Here is a 16,140-nt window from a genome sequence, read left to right as displayed (position 1 = left end):
CTCTTCGTCGTAGCATTGTGAAATAAAGTGTAAATCTATTCGTTTGCTCAGTAATAACAAGCTATGGCTTTTAGGACGAGATCATAAATTATGCGAGATTTCTCTTTTTACTCGTTACAAAAGTGATTTATCCGCCTTTCAAACAACACAATTTCAGTTATTCGAATTAACTAGTAGAGGGCTTCGCATGTGATAAATCTTGTTATAAGGCATGTAATATACTTGCCCCATGGTGCTAAAAAATACGCTAATTTGGATGGTACCGTAATCCGGGGTAACATTGATCAGTTTTTGGGATGTTTCTTAAATTTTTCATTCGAAAATGCAAATGTCGCAGGTTTTTTATTTTTAAAACAAGTACTTGCACCTACCACTCGTGACTATATACTATACTTTGGTTTTTAACAAATATAAGTATGTTTAAATAAATGTTTTAAGTGATTTTTTGATTAAGCTGATATGGGGTAACATTGATCACCCGTGTAATCACCGTTCGGTAATATTGAAGATGTCATTGCTTACTTAAATCATGGCTTCTGAGCCCGAATAAAAAGACCAAACTCTTACAAGTCATTTACTTTTTGAGTTATTTCAAAAATAAAATCACGTTGAACCGCGGAATACGCCTAAAGGTAGGCAATTTCCTAAGGAAATTCTGAATTCTTAATAGGGGAACTTACGTATTGTCGGCAGCCTAAGCAGCTGAACTTTTAAGAAGGCAATTTTACGCAACAATGGAGCTCAACAATTAGCAGGAGACACCTGAACTACACTTGAGCACTCTTCATTTATTGATTGTTATACATAAAACACTATTTTGTTCTCTTAATCTTCTATTTTTCCTCACCAAAGTCACGAGGCACTTGTTCTTTTATCGGCAATGCAATTACTATTGTCGGCAACAAAAATGTTCACTTCGGCAATCCAAAACTGCGCAAAAACTAGTTTATGTATTGGTAACATTTCGTATTTGTTGACAATTCCTGAAATTAAACGTCACTCATTATGTTCTACTCGTTGAAAGGGCCAATGCAGAAAAATACAGACTACACTGAGAAAAGAATTGCAGTTAGAAATTAACACTGATAAAAATCCACACGCTCGATCTGTGTGTTTAAAATTATGGATCGATTCATGAACGTCCATATCGATTTGCTATGATTTTCTTGCATACTTCGTGTGTGGTACACATTAAATTCTTGTGTTTTGCTTCATGGATTGATTCATCAACCGACAACAGGGATTCCATATTTTTTCCACATAAGTTCCCGAAGCTTTCTCTTCAGATTCGTATGTGTCAACCTATGGACGCATAGATCATCACTCCAACACGGATTCAGTGTGTTTTGCTTATGGTTATCTTGTGTCATAATCATCATGTTCAAGTTGGTTGGTTCATTGATATGCGCAATGAGATTGTTATGATGAAATCCATAAGCTATGCTATCGATTTCCATGTTCAAAGCTTCTAAATTGTTTGTGATCAACCCATGGGATGCATAGTGAACTGAATTGCGGTTGGACCTCGTGTCGAACGACAGTCATCATCATGCTTCCAAAGAGAAGAAGCAAATTTTGAAGCTGAAAGTGTTAGATGAAAATTTGTGAATTCGATTTTTCTTTTATTAGTGAAGTTGACCGATATACGAGAATTGTACCTTTCTATAAGAAAACATTGATTATAATGTATAGTTTAGTAGAAAAATCGGATTCCACTAACAGATTTTCTCGGCTTTCAGTTTCGAAAAAATGGAATATGCTTATCCCTGGCTTCCCAAATTATGGATTTGCGGCACCCCGCTTGTAGATGGCTCACGGGTTTGAAAAAAAAAATCAAGAGAGCTTGCGACAAGCAGAGGAGCCTCGGATCCATATTTTGGGGAGCAAAAGTTTTTATACCAAATTTCTTCTTTCAGTCCCATGACATTTATGTTCTATCACACATGACTATCTAAAGCTACTACATTTCGAATTCAATAAGCAAAACAGTTGGTTTTCATGATTTAATATTTGGAAATTCATGTTTGTTTCACATGACAACCTAATGTTGATACACATGTTGCTATACCGTGAAATCAATGATGAAATCCATATGGCTACCACACTCAAATCATGTGGTTTTCCTCATTGCGCAAATCTATAAGTAAAACACACGACCTTGACATGTAGATTTTTCTCAGTGAATAAAACAGCGGAGATTCAAATTGAATACACAACGCCACTAAATTTATGCAGACTAAGGCGCCGTCCACATATTACGTAACGCTCTAGGCGGAGGGGGAGTAGGCTCAAACGTTGCGGCTCAAACACAATTTTTTTTTGTGCAACACTGCCTAATTTCATTTTCATTTATTTTATCGAATAAATTTTGTATTCAATCTAACTATGGCAGCATTTCGGCTTTAAAAATTGCCATGTCATGGTAATAAACTTGCAGCAGGTGCGAATCCAACCTAGAAGTTGCAGCGTGACGTCATGGTTAATTGATTCATAATATTGTGCTCTGCAAGAAAAATCCACGGAACGCGATTATCGGATTACTTGAATTTCAGAGTTTCGTTTGAATGAGTTACATGCATGCTCCTATTTGCTACTCGCACATGCGCTACAGTCTATTTAGGGTGCGGCTTATTTTTCAAAAGTTCTCAAAACCAAAAATTCGTGTGCTCTTCTGAATTCGAATCATATTAGTAGAGAAACCTCGAAGTTTGAGCCAAAAATATTAAAATTTAGAGGTGCAAGCGTCTTGGAGGTGAATTTTCAAGTTATAAAAAATGGCCTTCAGTGAAGTCACCATAACTTTGGTAATTTCAGCACCATTACCTTAAAAATTATTATTTTTTAAACTTTGTAGAACATCAAATTTGTGTAAAATCAAAACTAGTTTCAATAAAAAGTAGTTTACTCCATTTTTTTTTATTTTACTGAAAAAATATCTTTGTTTGACCATAACTTCATGAATACTCAACCGATTCCAAATCTTTTTGCATGGTTTTAAAGCTTATTTAATTGTGTTCAAACTTTGCATACACCGCATTTTACTGTTTTGACCAAGTTATTCAACACTTTAATTTTTATCAGTTAAACAGCATTCTTAAAGCTGAAACTGGTTTTCCTTATTTGTTAAATCTTTGAAAAGGACTTGGCAACATTTTTTAAATAAATTTGAAACAATGATGTATTTGCACATGTTAAAAAATACACTATTCAACTTGTAATTCAAACAAAATGCTTTAGAAACATAAGTTCTATATGAAACATTCGACAAAAAAAACCTAAATAATCCAAAGAAATTCGATTTTTTCTTTAAAAAAATCATGTTTTTGGGTAGTTTTTGTTACAAAACTAAGCAAGGTCCTTGGTTCGATTCCAGGTTGCCGCGAAAACTATTTTTGTTTTTAAATGTCGGTTCCATGACGTAAATTTATGAATTTCAATCCAATTTCTTGTGGCGAATTTTCATCAATTCATCATTTCATCATTTCATCATTTCATCAATTCGAATTTTCCAATGTTTATCGATAGTTCGTTTTCCTGAGTGTAGTTTGTTTGGCCCAATGTCACCTTCTAGAAGGGGTGAGTTTGGGACAATTTTCAAATGATTCCTATTTAAAGGAAATTAATCAGATTTCAATTATTTGTTCAGCATTTGCAACGTGTTCTCATATTTAACCGAACATATCAAGTCAAATTGCGAAAGTTATTTTAAAATAAATGAGAACTTACGCATTTTTGGCCAAATCTCACCCCTAACGATGGTACTTGCATAGTTGTTTTCATTTTTTTTTAATGTCAAGAATTTCACCGTGAATTGAACTATTCACTGACAAGCTGAATGGCTCGATATGGTTTTGGTCTGTAAAGGTTGCTGCTCTTGAACGCTCTATCACCAAGTTATTACCGAGAGAATGAATGGTATTACAGTCCAACCTCTTTTTACGACCGTTTTTTTACCGACGGTTCGTTTTACGACCACTTTTTAACGACCGAAATTCAGATTAACGACCGTTTTTATATATGACCAATATCTTACAAAGTATTCAAAATAGAGGATCATGATGTTCAGCAAAATTGTTCAGTAGTTCAAGGGCTAGCACCACCATTACTGAATTGTGGAATTCTACCACTAGGTGATGCTAGTGAGCATGAAACATTTGTTTTGCGGTTATCTTAGGATCCTGGCCACTTAGAAATATGGCGCCTTCTGCAAAGTTGTTCAGTAGCTCAAGGACTATCATTATAAAAACTATGAGATTCAAAATTTTGCCACCAGGCGGCACAAGTGAGCATGAAACTTTTGTTTTGCGGATATATCAGGATCCTGACTACCTAGAAAGATGGCGTCTTCGATAAACTTGCTGAGAAGCTCAACTTTGCCCAAGACGCCATGTCTATGTTGTCAGGATCCCTCAAAACAAAAGTTTCATGCTCACTAGCGCCGTCAGGAGGCAAAATTTTGAATCGCATAGCTTTTATGATGATAGCGCTTGGTCAGGATCCTGAGATATCCGCAAAACAAAAATTCTACGCTCACTAGCGCCGCCTGGTGGCAAAATCTCGAATCTCTTGGCCAGAATAATGATAGTCCTTGAGCTACTGAATAACTTTGCCGAAGACGCCATCTTTCTAAGTGGTCAGGATCCTGAGATATCCACAAAACAAAAATTCTACGCTCACTAGCGCCGCCTGGTGGCCAAATCTCGAATCTCTTGGACAGAATAATGATAATCCTTGAGCTACTGAATAACTTTGCCGAAGACACCATCTTTCTAAGTGGTCAGGATCCTGAGATATCCGCAAAACAAAAATTCTACGCTCACTAGCGCCGCCTGATGGCCAAATCTCGAATCTCTTGGACAGAATAATGATAGTCCTTGAGCTACTGAATAACTTAGCTTAAGACGCCATCTTTCTAAGTGGTCAGGATCCTGAAATATCCGCAAAACAAAAATTCTACGCTCACTATCACCGCCTGGTGGCCAAATCTCGAATCTTTTGGCCAGAATGATGATAGTCCTTGAGCTACTGAATAACTTAGCCAAAGACGCCATCTTTCTAAGTGGTCAGGATCATGAGATATCCGCAAAACAAAAATTCTACGCTCACTAGCGCCGCCTGGTGGCCAAATCTCGAATCTCTTGGACAGAATAATGATAATCCTTGAGCTACTGAATAACTTTGCCGAAGACACCATCTTTCTAAGTGGTCAGGATCCTGAGATATCCGCAAAACAAAAATTCTACGCTCACTAGCGCCGCCTGATGGCCAAATCTCGAATCTCTTGGACAGAATAATGATAGTCCTTGAGCTACTGAATAACTTAGCTTAAGACGCCATCTTTCTAAGTGGTCAGGATCCTGAGATATCCGCAAAACAAAAATTATACGCTCACTAGCGCCACCTGGTGGCCAAATCTCGAATCTCTTGGCCAGAATAATGATAGTCCTTGAGCTACTGAATAACTTAGCCAAAGACGCCATCTTTCTAAGTGGTCAGGATCATGAGATATCCGCAAAACAAAAATTATACGCTCACTAGCGCCACCTGGTGGCCAAATCTCGAATCTCTTGGCCAGAATAATGATAGTCCTTGAGCTACTGAATAACTTAGCCAAAGACGCCATCTTTCTAAGTGGTCAGGATCCTGAAATATCCGCAAAACAAAAATTCTACGCTCACTATCACCGCCTGGTGGCCAAATCTCGAATCTTTTGGCCAGAATGATGATAGTCCTTGAGCTACTGAATAACTTAGCCAAAGACGCCATCTTTCTAAGTGGTCAGGATCATGAGATATCCGCAAAACAAAAATTCTACGCTCACTAGCGCCGCCTGATGGCCAAATCTCGAATCTCTTGGACAGAATAATGATAGTCCTTGAGCTACTGAATAACTTTGCCGAAGACACCATCTTTCTAAGTGGTCAGGATCATGAGATATCCGCAAAACAAAAATTCTACGTCTACTAGCGCCGCCTGGTGGCAAAATTCTGAATCTCATAGCTTCAATAATGATCGCTTGAGCTAATGAACAACTTTGCCAAAGACGCCATCTTTCTAAGTGGTCAGGATCCTGAGATATCCGCAAAAGAAAAGTTGCATGCACACTTGTACTGCCGGTGACGCAATTTCACTTAAGCAGTGTTGCCAGCTACGACAAAATTTTGAACCCTTCATGAAAAACTGGATTACAGTTGAAGAGTATTGCTATGTTGCTAAGCATTCTATTTTTCTGTTCCGCTCAAGTTTTATGGTTTTGATCTTTTCTTTATTCTTCTTGAACAGTGCTGCCAGCCACATGAACATTTGTGATTCAGCCGACTGTATAGCACGCAACACTTCCTTCAACTTTGGTCAACATTCGGTACCGTCATCTTTGAAATTTTTTGGTATTTGCATATCACACTCCCATAAAATTGGCTCTGTTGATAACAAACGAGCAGTGTTGCCATCTATTACCAAAATATGAAAACTTGAACGGCCATTTTGGAAAGTTCTCAACCCATGCTTCAACTTTGCCGAATATCCCGAATCAGTATTTCCGCATATAGACGTTGCATTTTTCAAAAACATAATTATTACACAGATTTTTTTTACGACCGTCGTAAAAAGAGGTTGGGGTGTATTAAAAAAAATCCGATTGCGATGTCCCAGGATTTATTTTTTTTTGTTTTTGAATATCACTCTCCGAATATGGTTCGATCAGCTAATTCGGATCGAAATCCAAACCTTGCCAGTAATTTTTAAGGTTCATATTCTTCTCAGTGTATGAGAAAATCAGAATAGACCCTTTTCAAATCCACTCACTTTTGATTTGACACAATTACATCATCCACTGATTGCCTGTAGAACAACAGGAGTGTTGCCAAAATAGTTAACCTATTAAAAGACGTATATTTAATATGTTCCTCAGTATTTTGAAGTTTATGCGCTACAATCTTCAAATAAGAAAGGCATTGAAAGACTCAATTATTACCCATTCATGCTTTGTTGCATAATTCCAATAAATTAATTAGTTGTGTTCGATCTTTTCTGTGAATTTAAATCGTGAATAATAATTACACCGCAATTGAATATGGTTTTCTGGCAACCTGGTGCAGTAATAAAAAGTGATTGCCGAGGAAAACAAAGTTCATTAATTTTCACTTGTGATTTGAAGCATAAAAATTAAGTATTTTCGAGTGCTTTATAGACCAATCAAAAGTTTAATTGTGCATAAGTGATCGGTGCGTAGATTTTGTGGAAAAATTGGCATTGGAGCGGAGAATTGGACCTTTCGAAGTGGTGAGTTTTTCCTAAGCTGTTCTTGTGTTGTTCTGTTCGGCAGCTCACGAATGACGATGATTTCGTAAGCATTTATTTCATTTAATAATAAAACCCATTTTATACAATATTTTCGTCAAGAATGTGATTTATATGGAAGATTATAGTTCAAGGAACATGTTGAGTACATTGAAGGTAACCCTTGTTCCGTAGATAAATTCTAACAAGGACGATAAGTTAGTGTTGCCGAAAATACCCTCAGGGTGCCGAAGCCATTATTTACCCTAGTAGTTTGTTAATGTTATTTAACCCTCAAAGCCCCGGGACAGACCTTTTATTTTCAATCGACTGGTGCTCAAAAATAAATAAGTTTACCGAAATGTGTTTTTCACTACGATCGATGGGATGAGTTAGACTTCCTGCGAGTGGGGTTTTCAAACCGGAAGTTCAGGTCTAGACATGTTTTTCAACCGGAAATAAGTGTTCCCTAGCCACATATTTTATAACTTTGACAACGAAACCAATGTTTAACGATAAGTTTTAGCTCGTTTTTGACATTATGTAACGGACCAAGGCAAGAATACACTATTTGGTTTATTTTCTTGCATGGGACGAAAACCGGAACCTGGTTCCGGAAGTACTTTATGAGTAGGAGCCGAGGCAAAGGAACACATGTAAATTTGACCTGAAACAACATATGCGGCTACTTGAATGTCATGAAATCATCTCAGTAAGCCAATGCAAGACATCAACTCTCAATATTGTCAATTGTACCATATGACCAAGGCTGGAATGTAGGGTCACTTCCGGTGAACCAGGAGACAAATATGGATGACGCTCAAAACTAGGCATGCGACTGCTCAAACTTCATGAAATAGTCTCAGCGTTGCTGTAATAACATGCTTCTTTCCTATATGGACACTTCGACCAGATTGTCAAACGTTGTCCGGATGCTGAGGTCACTTCCGGTGAATCTGTAGACAAACATAAATAACAGGTAAAACTAGACATGTGACCGTTCAGACTTCATGAAAGAACCCCAGCGTAGCTGTAAAAACATGCTTCTTGCCTGTATAGACACTTCGGCCCAGATGATCAGACAATGTCCGGATTTTGAGGTCACTTCCGGTGAATCAGAAACAAACATAATTGGCAAAACTAGGCATGTAAGACTGTAACTGTAACGGAACTGTAAGACCAGACGTGCGACTCCAATCTTCATGAAGTAAACTCAGACTAGCTGCTGGAACATGCTTTATATCTTCATTGACTTTTCGTCAAGTTGAACAGGAAAAGACCGAATTCTGAGGCCACTTCTGGTGAATCAGGAAACAAACATGGATGAAGCTCTAAACTAAGCTTGCGACTGCTCAAACTTTATGAAATAACCTCAGCATTGCTGTAAAAACATGATCCTTGCCTGTAGAGACACTTCGGCCAGACGAACAGACAATGACCGGATTTTGAGGCCACTTTCGGTGAACCAGAAGACACACATGAATAAAGAATAAAAAGAAGAGCGCGGCTATTCAAACTTCATCAAATCGCCCAAGCTCTGCTTTGCTGTTTGCAATTGTCAAATACAGTCAAATACACAAGCTATAAGACTTTTGTACACATTTTTTGATAAAAGAGACCTGATTTCTTTTTCCATAATTGTTTCCTGATTCAGCAGAACGGATCTTAAAATCCGGACATTTGGCTGAAGTTTTGATACATACAATAAACATGTTCTCTTGATTCACCGGAAGTGAACTCAAAATCTGGATATTGTCTGGTTATATGGCCGAAGTATCAGTACATGTAAAAAGCATGTTCATACAGCAACGCTGAAGTTGTTTTATGAAGTTTGAATAGTCGCATTTCTAGTTTTACATTTTATTCCTGTTTGTTCCCTGAATCACCGGAAGTGACTTCAGAAACCGGCAATTGTCTGGTCATCTGGCCAAAGTGTCCATACAGGCAAAAAGCATGATTTTACAGCAATGCTGAGGTTCTTTCATGAATGTTTGGCAATCTGGCCATATAGGCAAGAATCATATTCTTACAGCAACGCTTAGACAATTTCATGACGTTCGAGCAGTCGCATGCTTAGTTTTGACTTCATTCGTGTTTGTCCCCTGGTTCACCGTAGTAGTGTAGTGACCCTACAACCCAGCCTTGGCCACATGGTAAAATTGACAATATTGAGAGTTGATGTCGTACATTGGTTTTCTGAGATGATTTCATGACGTTCAAGTAGCCGCATTGTCGCTGTGGGATGTTTCTTGACCGCGGCACCAACCCGTAACTTCCGAAACCCGGTTCCGGTTTTCGTCCCATGCAAGAAAATTAACCATATGATGCATTCTTGCCTTGGTCCGATACATAATGTCTAAAAATAGCTAAAACCTAACGTTTGACATTTGTTTCGTTGTTAAATTTGTAAAATATGTGACTAGGGAACACTTATTTCCGGTTGAAAAACATGTCTAGACCTGAACTTCCGGTTTGAAAACCCCACTCGCAGGAAGTCTAACTCATCCCATCGATCGTAGTGAAAAACACATTTCGGTAAACTTATTTATTTTTGAGCACCAGTCGATTGAAAATAAAAGGTCTGTCCCGGGGCTTTGAGGGTTAAATAAACTTATGAAAAATTTGACAACAGAATCGTTTTCGGCGATGCCATTTTTAGTAAAAATCGCATTTTCCTTGCTTATACCATTTGCAGAACTCGTGTGAGACATGAATTTTCGATAGTGTCATCCATAATGATAAAAATCATTGATTCAAAAAGTTGACAAATTCACGCATGAACGAAAAGCAATTTTCGCAAAAACCTCAACTTTCATTAGCTTATGAATGTAAGAAAGAGATGCACCATTCATGCTTTGAAAATATTTCATCATTAAATGATGATTCGAACTTTTCACAAGAAGGATCATACCGATCAATCTTACCCCGCTGATCAATGTTACCCCGGATTACGGTATTTGAGAAGTTTCAAATGTTATATTTTTTATGTTACTTTCTTTATGGCACAGTGCTTATGAAAAGATCAGAAACATGAGGCTAAAATGGGTTTGGGATTTTTGTACTTGTTTGCAGTACTCTAACCCCATATTAACCCCTCTACCGGCAGCTTCATTTTTTCAAAATATTCAAATCGCGATAACTTTTTTGTTTCTCAATGTTTTTGAAAAAAAAAATTCCACAACTTCTCAAAAAACTATCTTATTTTCAGTATCTGTATCGGTTTTGAGCATTGGTCATCTATATTTGGAGATATTCCAAAATTCCTTGGGGGACCGACGCATAGCCATAACTTTCGTAATTATCTCTGGCTACAGATTTTTTCTCATATTCGGTTATTCGCTTTTCAAAACTAAACTTTGATGAAAGTCTATTGTGAAGAAATTAAACAAATCGGTGTAACTGTTTTTGAGCAATGAGCTTTTATGTTTTTGGTACCACTCTAGCCGTAACGAGATCATGAAAACTTCTTAACTCATCATATTGAAATTTTATATGGGAAGTGTCGGTCCCCCAAGGAACACCGAAATATTTTTAAAACCAGTTGACCAATGGTCAATACCGTCATAGATTCCAAAAGTAGAAGAGTTTTTTGAGAAGTTGTGAAAAAATGGTGGAAAAATATAGAGAAACAAAAAAGTTATCGCGATTCAAATATATTTTTGTGCTGAAAAAATGAAGCTGCCGGTAGAGGGGTTAAGCTAAATAATAGCAAACAAACTCATGAATATCTCTTCTGCTATCTGTCGAATTGAATTTCTCACTTCAGCATATTTCTTTATTATGGTTTCAAGAATGAGCTTTTACAATGGGATAATAACATACCTCAAAATTTCTTCATAGTAATTTCCATATAAACCTACATTGTCTTTGGGCCACCTTAAATCACCACCTAGAAAGCTGCGAATTTCACAGTACACTATTTTTATAGTAAGGATAGTAAGGAACATATATGAGATTGAATTCTCAAACATTTTTTAATTTTGAACCGCCCTAATGTACATAAACACATAAATAGACAAATTCAAACATATGTGCAAGTCTCTCGAAATCAAACAAATTATTATTATTTAATTATAATTATTTAAATTTTGGTTTTAGCAGCAAATGAACGCGAGAAACCTAGACTTTATTGTGGAGAAGTTTCAGACTTACCTATTTTTTTTGTAATAAACTTGTTCTACGATACACACCGTGAAAGACATTGTAGGTGACTAGGGTTGTAGGGGTGTAAAGTTCGAGTCCCATTGAATTAAAAAGATTATAATTTAAATTTTCCAAATGTATTGATCATTATCTACGACATTATTGGTATCGGAAAAGTTAGTTACCATAACAATTTTAATGATAATCGAAGTATAATGATTGAAAACACGTGTTAAATAATTCAATCACTAATATTTTGCTTGTGTGTTTAATTTATTGAAATCTATTAGTACTAACACCAATAGCACAATCATTCTGTTGCGATACATATAAACAAGTTCCGTCTTTACCGAGCAAAAAGTCAAAACCCCGAAAACCGGAAAAATCGTGTTACCACTGTGCTCGAGTCATGTTGCATTCGGGTTTGAATAAACGTTGGGAAGAAGAAGGTTACAGTTTTCGAGAGCCGTGACATTTTTTGTTTTGTTTTGAACGGTCATGGTATGCTTTGGATTTTGATGGTCATGTAGAAACATTTGAATGTCGAGGTGGTATATGTTTGCTACAGTACATTTCCCATCCCTGCTCACAAGTTTTTTTTTTGTGAACGTCGCATGTGACATCGCAAAACCCTTGCTAAAAAATTACTTTTTGGAACGTAATCCTTTGATAAAGTATTTATTGAGCAGATAGACCAAATCCTTATTTTTTATTTTTGCAACTAGCTTTGCATCGAACTTCTACGATGTTTTCGTGCATTTTCTTAAATTGAAACTTTTCAATCCAAGTCTTCCTTTAAATTCACTGTTCGAAGTAAACACATATATGTCGTAATGTATGACGGTATCGGTTTACAAGTTCACATTTAATAAAGTCGAAAATTTTGTTATTTCATTTTAAACTTATAATAGAAGACAACTTCTCACAACTCTTCTTGGGATTGTTTAAGGAATACTGTCAATATTATTTGCGGAATCAATTAAATATTTTTTCAAATATTAGTTTTTATCATCAAGAATTTTTATTTCTTGGCATATCGTTAAGATGTTTCTTGACTCCTAGTACTTTTACTGGCAGTCTGCCATACATGTTCCAGAATTCTATCAAAGATTTTTCTAACAATCTATTTGTGAGAATTTCTTTCAGCATGTTTTATGAAAATCAGATAAGGATTTCTCCAATAAATCTATCAATAATATATTGGAGAAAAAATCCAAAATTCGTTTGATATTGTTTTCAGAAATTCTATTTGGCATAGGTACTTCATAGATATTTTTCAGAATTAACATCAACAACTACTTTACGAATTATTCTTCGATTATCAAAATTCCTATTTATATAAGAGCTTTTAAGAAACATTCTTCTTATTCTTCTTCTTGGCATTACGTCCCCTCTGGGACAGAGCCTACTTCTCAGCTTAGTGTTCTTATGAGCACTTCCACTGTTGTTAACTGAGAGCTTTCTATGCTAATGTTGACATTTTTCGCATTCGTATATCGTGAGGCAGGTACGATGATACTCTATCCCCAGGAAAGCCTAGGAAATTTCCTTTACGGAGATTTGGACCTACCAGGAATCGTACCAAAACACCTTCAGCATGTTTTTGCTTTATAGCTGCGGATTCTAACCACTCGGCTAAGGAAGGCCCACAGAACATCTACTCCTTTTGTAAAAAATATTTAAGAATTTTCTCTTATGATTTATTCCTATTTCTAGAATATCGTTTGCAAAAATGTATGGAATACAAGAAGTTATATCATGAGAGATTTCCTTTGGATTCCAAAAATATTATTCGGAGTCGTTATTATGGCTGTGATTTCCGATAGCTTAATATATGTCTTTTCAAAATTAAGTCAATTCAATCCACAAAAATAGGTATATTAGGTATTAAACTTTTAAACTTTCCAAAAAGTAGATTAATTATAGGTCTTTTCAAAATGGTAAAATCGAATCAATTCAATTCACAAAATACCTATATAACGTACTGAACTGCATATTGGAAACGCCAATTATGTAGATGGAATGAAAATGCACCCAGCGATATTACGCACTTCATATGGAGACGCACAATATCTCATTTTAGTATAAGTGAAGTTCGTACAAAAACAAAACCGTAAAACCCTTCTGCCTCGAATCGGACATCCATTTAGCCGTCACTAGCAAATCTATAACGGTTTCTCTCGAAAAAATAATCGTGGAATCCTCGTTCTCCCGCAGCATCCAGTCGCATCTCGGGCCTCAGCAACATAAACTCCGTTTAGAGCGTCCAAAACAAACGTGTGTGAAGCACAACATAATTCCGATTCACTTCTGCTGAGGCATTTAGCCCAGTGAAGGCATTCCCATGATTCATCGTAGTTAGCCCACAAACAGCAGAAATAACTAGGCGAACTTAAGGTATTTTCATGACCGCACTTCAACGATCCCACCACCATCGTCTTCGTCAACAGTATAAGGGTATGAGATAGGTATGCATTTTTTTCTACGGCTATTGGTGATCTAACGCAAAGCTAAAATACGTAGATGGCGCTCTTCTAGAATAGAGATTAGTGCATCTTATTAAAAATTTCTAGTGAAAACTTTGGAAGAAAAATCACCGCAATCATTTAACTGACAAGATTTTTGCAATTTAAGGCACAGGAAACCGCAAATATTCATTTTAATTTGAAAAACTTTTGCAACTTAACCTCACTTTTGATCGTCAATACGATACGTGTCTACAGAAAAAAATAACCTTCAAAAGTGTTCGAGTTGAAACACACATGATAAATACCATTGTAAGTCAACAAGAAAATTCTATTAATCATAAATCAATTCATTTTTAAAGAAAAGTTATTATATTTCGAAAAAAATTGAATGAATGACGATAAGTATATAGGACGTTGCATATCTCTAGGCGTTTAACCGGTTTAACCCGTATAGGCCTGAGTGGAAGCCAAAATACTAAAGCCCTCCCAACTCAGTGAATACTTAACGGATTTAAATATTTTTTGTCAGTATACTGGTACTTACATCTAGTTTCTAGAATTGGCCAGAGGAACTCGGGAATATTCCTGTGACCGAAGTTATTTCGGTGGGTCACAATTGACCCAATTCGGGTAAAAGAGGGCTAGCTTTTGGGACATGCCTAGTTATCCTTATTTATTTGCAATGACAATCATTTTAATTTGCATGAATCATTAAGATCTGATATTCAACATTATCAATGAAGAGGTTTGCACCATTTACAATGTACTGGAGCCACACGAACTTAATTTAAATTGTAGATGATTGTAATCCATCTTCTCATAAGGTTGCCCCATTTTGTTCATCATTTGTCCCGTTTTCCATTCTGTTAGCTTATGGTGCATACCCTTACCACGACAGAAAGCCTATTAGGTTCCCGATCTCTCTCAAAGTCCCGCATCCCGCAATAAGTTCGTTAGTTTGGTGGTAAGTCGCGCAAAAAACTAAATACCAACCGACGACGCGAGGTCCGAAAGAAAGAAACCAGAACCAGCCGCCGCCTTGGCCGCAGCCAAAAACCAGTTTTTCGCCCCAAACTAGCTGAGCTGAGGGTTGGACCCACCAATAGACTGGATGGACTCCGACTTCTGATGATGATGGTGAGACATACCTTTGGACGCGTGAGTTGAGAGAACTTCGCTTCGAATTTGAGTCGCAGAGGCCAGAAAGAAGACTTGCTCTGTGATGTAGAATCTCTGCACGAAAAGTAGTGTCAGCGACATCTGGCTCCGCCAAAGTGGCTTGTTTTGGGTGGTTTTCTGAATGAAATTCGGCTCCAAAGTGCGCGCCAAGTGTGTCCAAGAATCGTGCGAATACGTTTTCGGTGAGGGTGAATCGTTTTGGTGGCGTCAATCGGGGGAAATTGGTGATAAAATTTAGGTGAATTTTCATTTGTTCAAATCTGGATTCAACGAGTGAGACAAGAAAAATCTTTGCACATCTACACGTTCGTGAGCTGCTGCGGGGCCCTGAGTTGGTGTTGGTGGTTGCTGAGCTGCGGACTCTTGAGCGGTTTGAAGCGCTCTCGGGTTTCAGGCCGTGGTCTGTTTATGCTTATTTTGCGTGGAGTGGAGTTTTGCGTGATGTTGTGAGAAATCAGAAAATACCTGTGCGATGCGATGCCAAAAAAGAGAGCGTGAGCATTTGTGGGCTTGTTGTGGAACGAAAACATAGATCGATATGCAGGTATCTACCAGTGGTGCCAAGTGGTTGCGGAAAGTTGATAAGAAAACGGTAATGTTGGTGAAGCATAAACATAAAAAGCTAATTTATAAATTATGAGAAGAATAGGCTAATTTGAAGCTGGCAATACAAACAAAAAGAAGAACAAAAATTATAAGAAGAGACTATTGTTAAGTTATTAAAGGCCAACACAGAGTTATCAACGATACAATAATAACGAGTCCGTCTTCAAATAAATTTACCAAAATGTACACAGTGGCGTAAGTTATTTGTCAGTGTTTTTGTCTGTACCGCAATCCTGAGTCAAATTGAACACAGGTCGTATTTGATCAGTTCGGAATACAATTGGAATTTTTTTTAAATACTATTGATTTCGTGAAAACCACAGACTCTCAGTATTTGTTAATTATCAAATGTCTTAACAACAAACTTTGAGTATTTAATATGCGGTTTTGGTTTAAGTGTGAACTATTTTCCTGTTTTGAACCATACTGCATATGGAATCTTGATTTTTGGATAGTATCCTATATG

At 36.9% G+C, this 16,140-nt stretch overlaps 1 protein-coding gene across 2 annotated transcripts in view; it reads left to right on the top strand.

Annotated features, from left to right (window-relative positions):
* The first annotated feature begins 15,075 nt into the window (after positions 1-15,075).
* Positions 15,076-16,140, top strand: part of LOC5568091 (protein turtle) — a 155,292-nt gene continuing 154,227 nt past the window's right edge. Inside the window, exon 1 of one of the 2 annotated variants that reach the window (XM_021848279.1) lies at positions 15,076-15,306. The gene's annotated coding sequence lies outside the window, so the exon portion shown is untranslated. The remainder of the gene's footprint in view (positions 15,307-16,140) is intronic. The other variant, XM_021848278.1, reaches the window with a different exon arrangement.

Source organism: Aedes aegypti, chromosome 2 (assembly GCF_002204515.2).
Source record: "Aedes aegypti strain LVP_AGWG chromosome 2, AaegL5.0 Primary Assembly, whole genome shotgun sequence".
NCBI lineage: Eukaryota > Metazoa > Arthropoda > Insecta > Diptera > Culicidae > Aedes > Aedes aegypti.
Note: the sequence above shows the minus strand (reverse complement) of the source record. Positions and strands in the feature narration are given on the sequence as shown.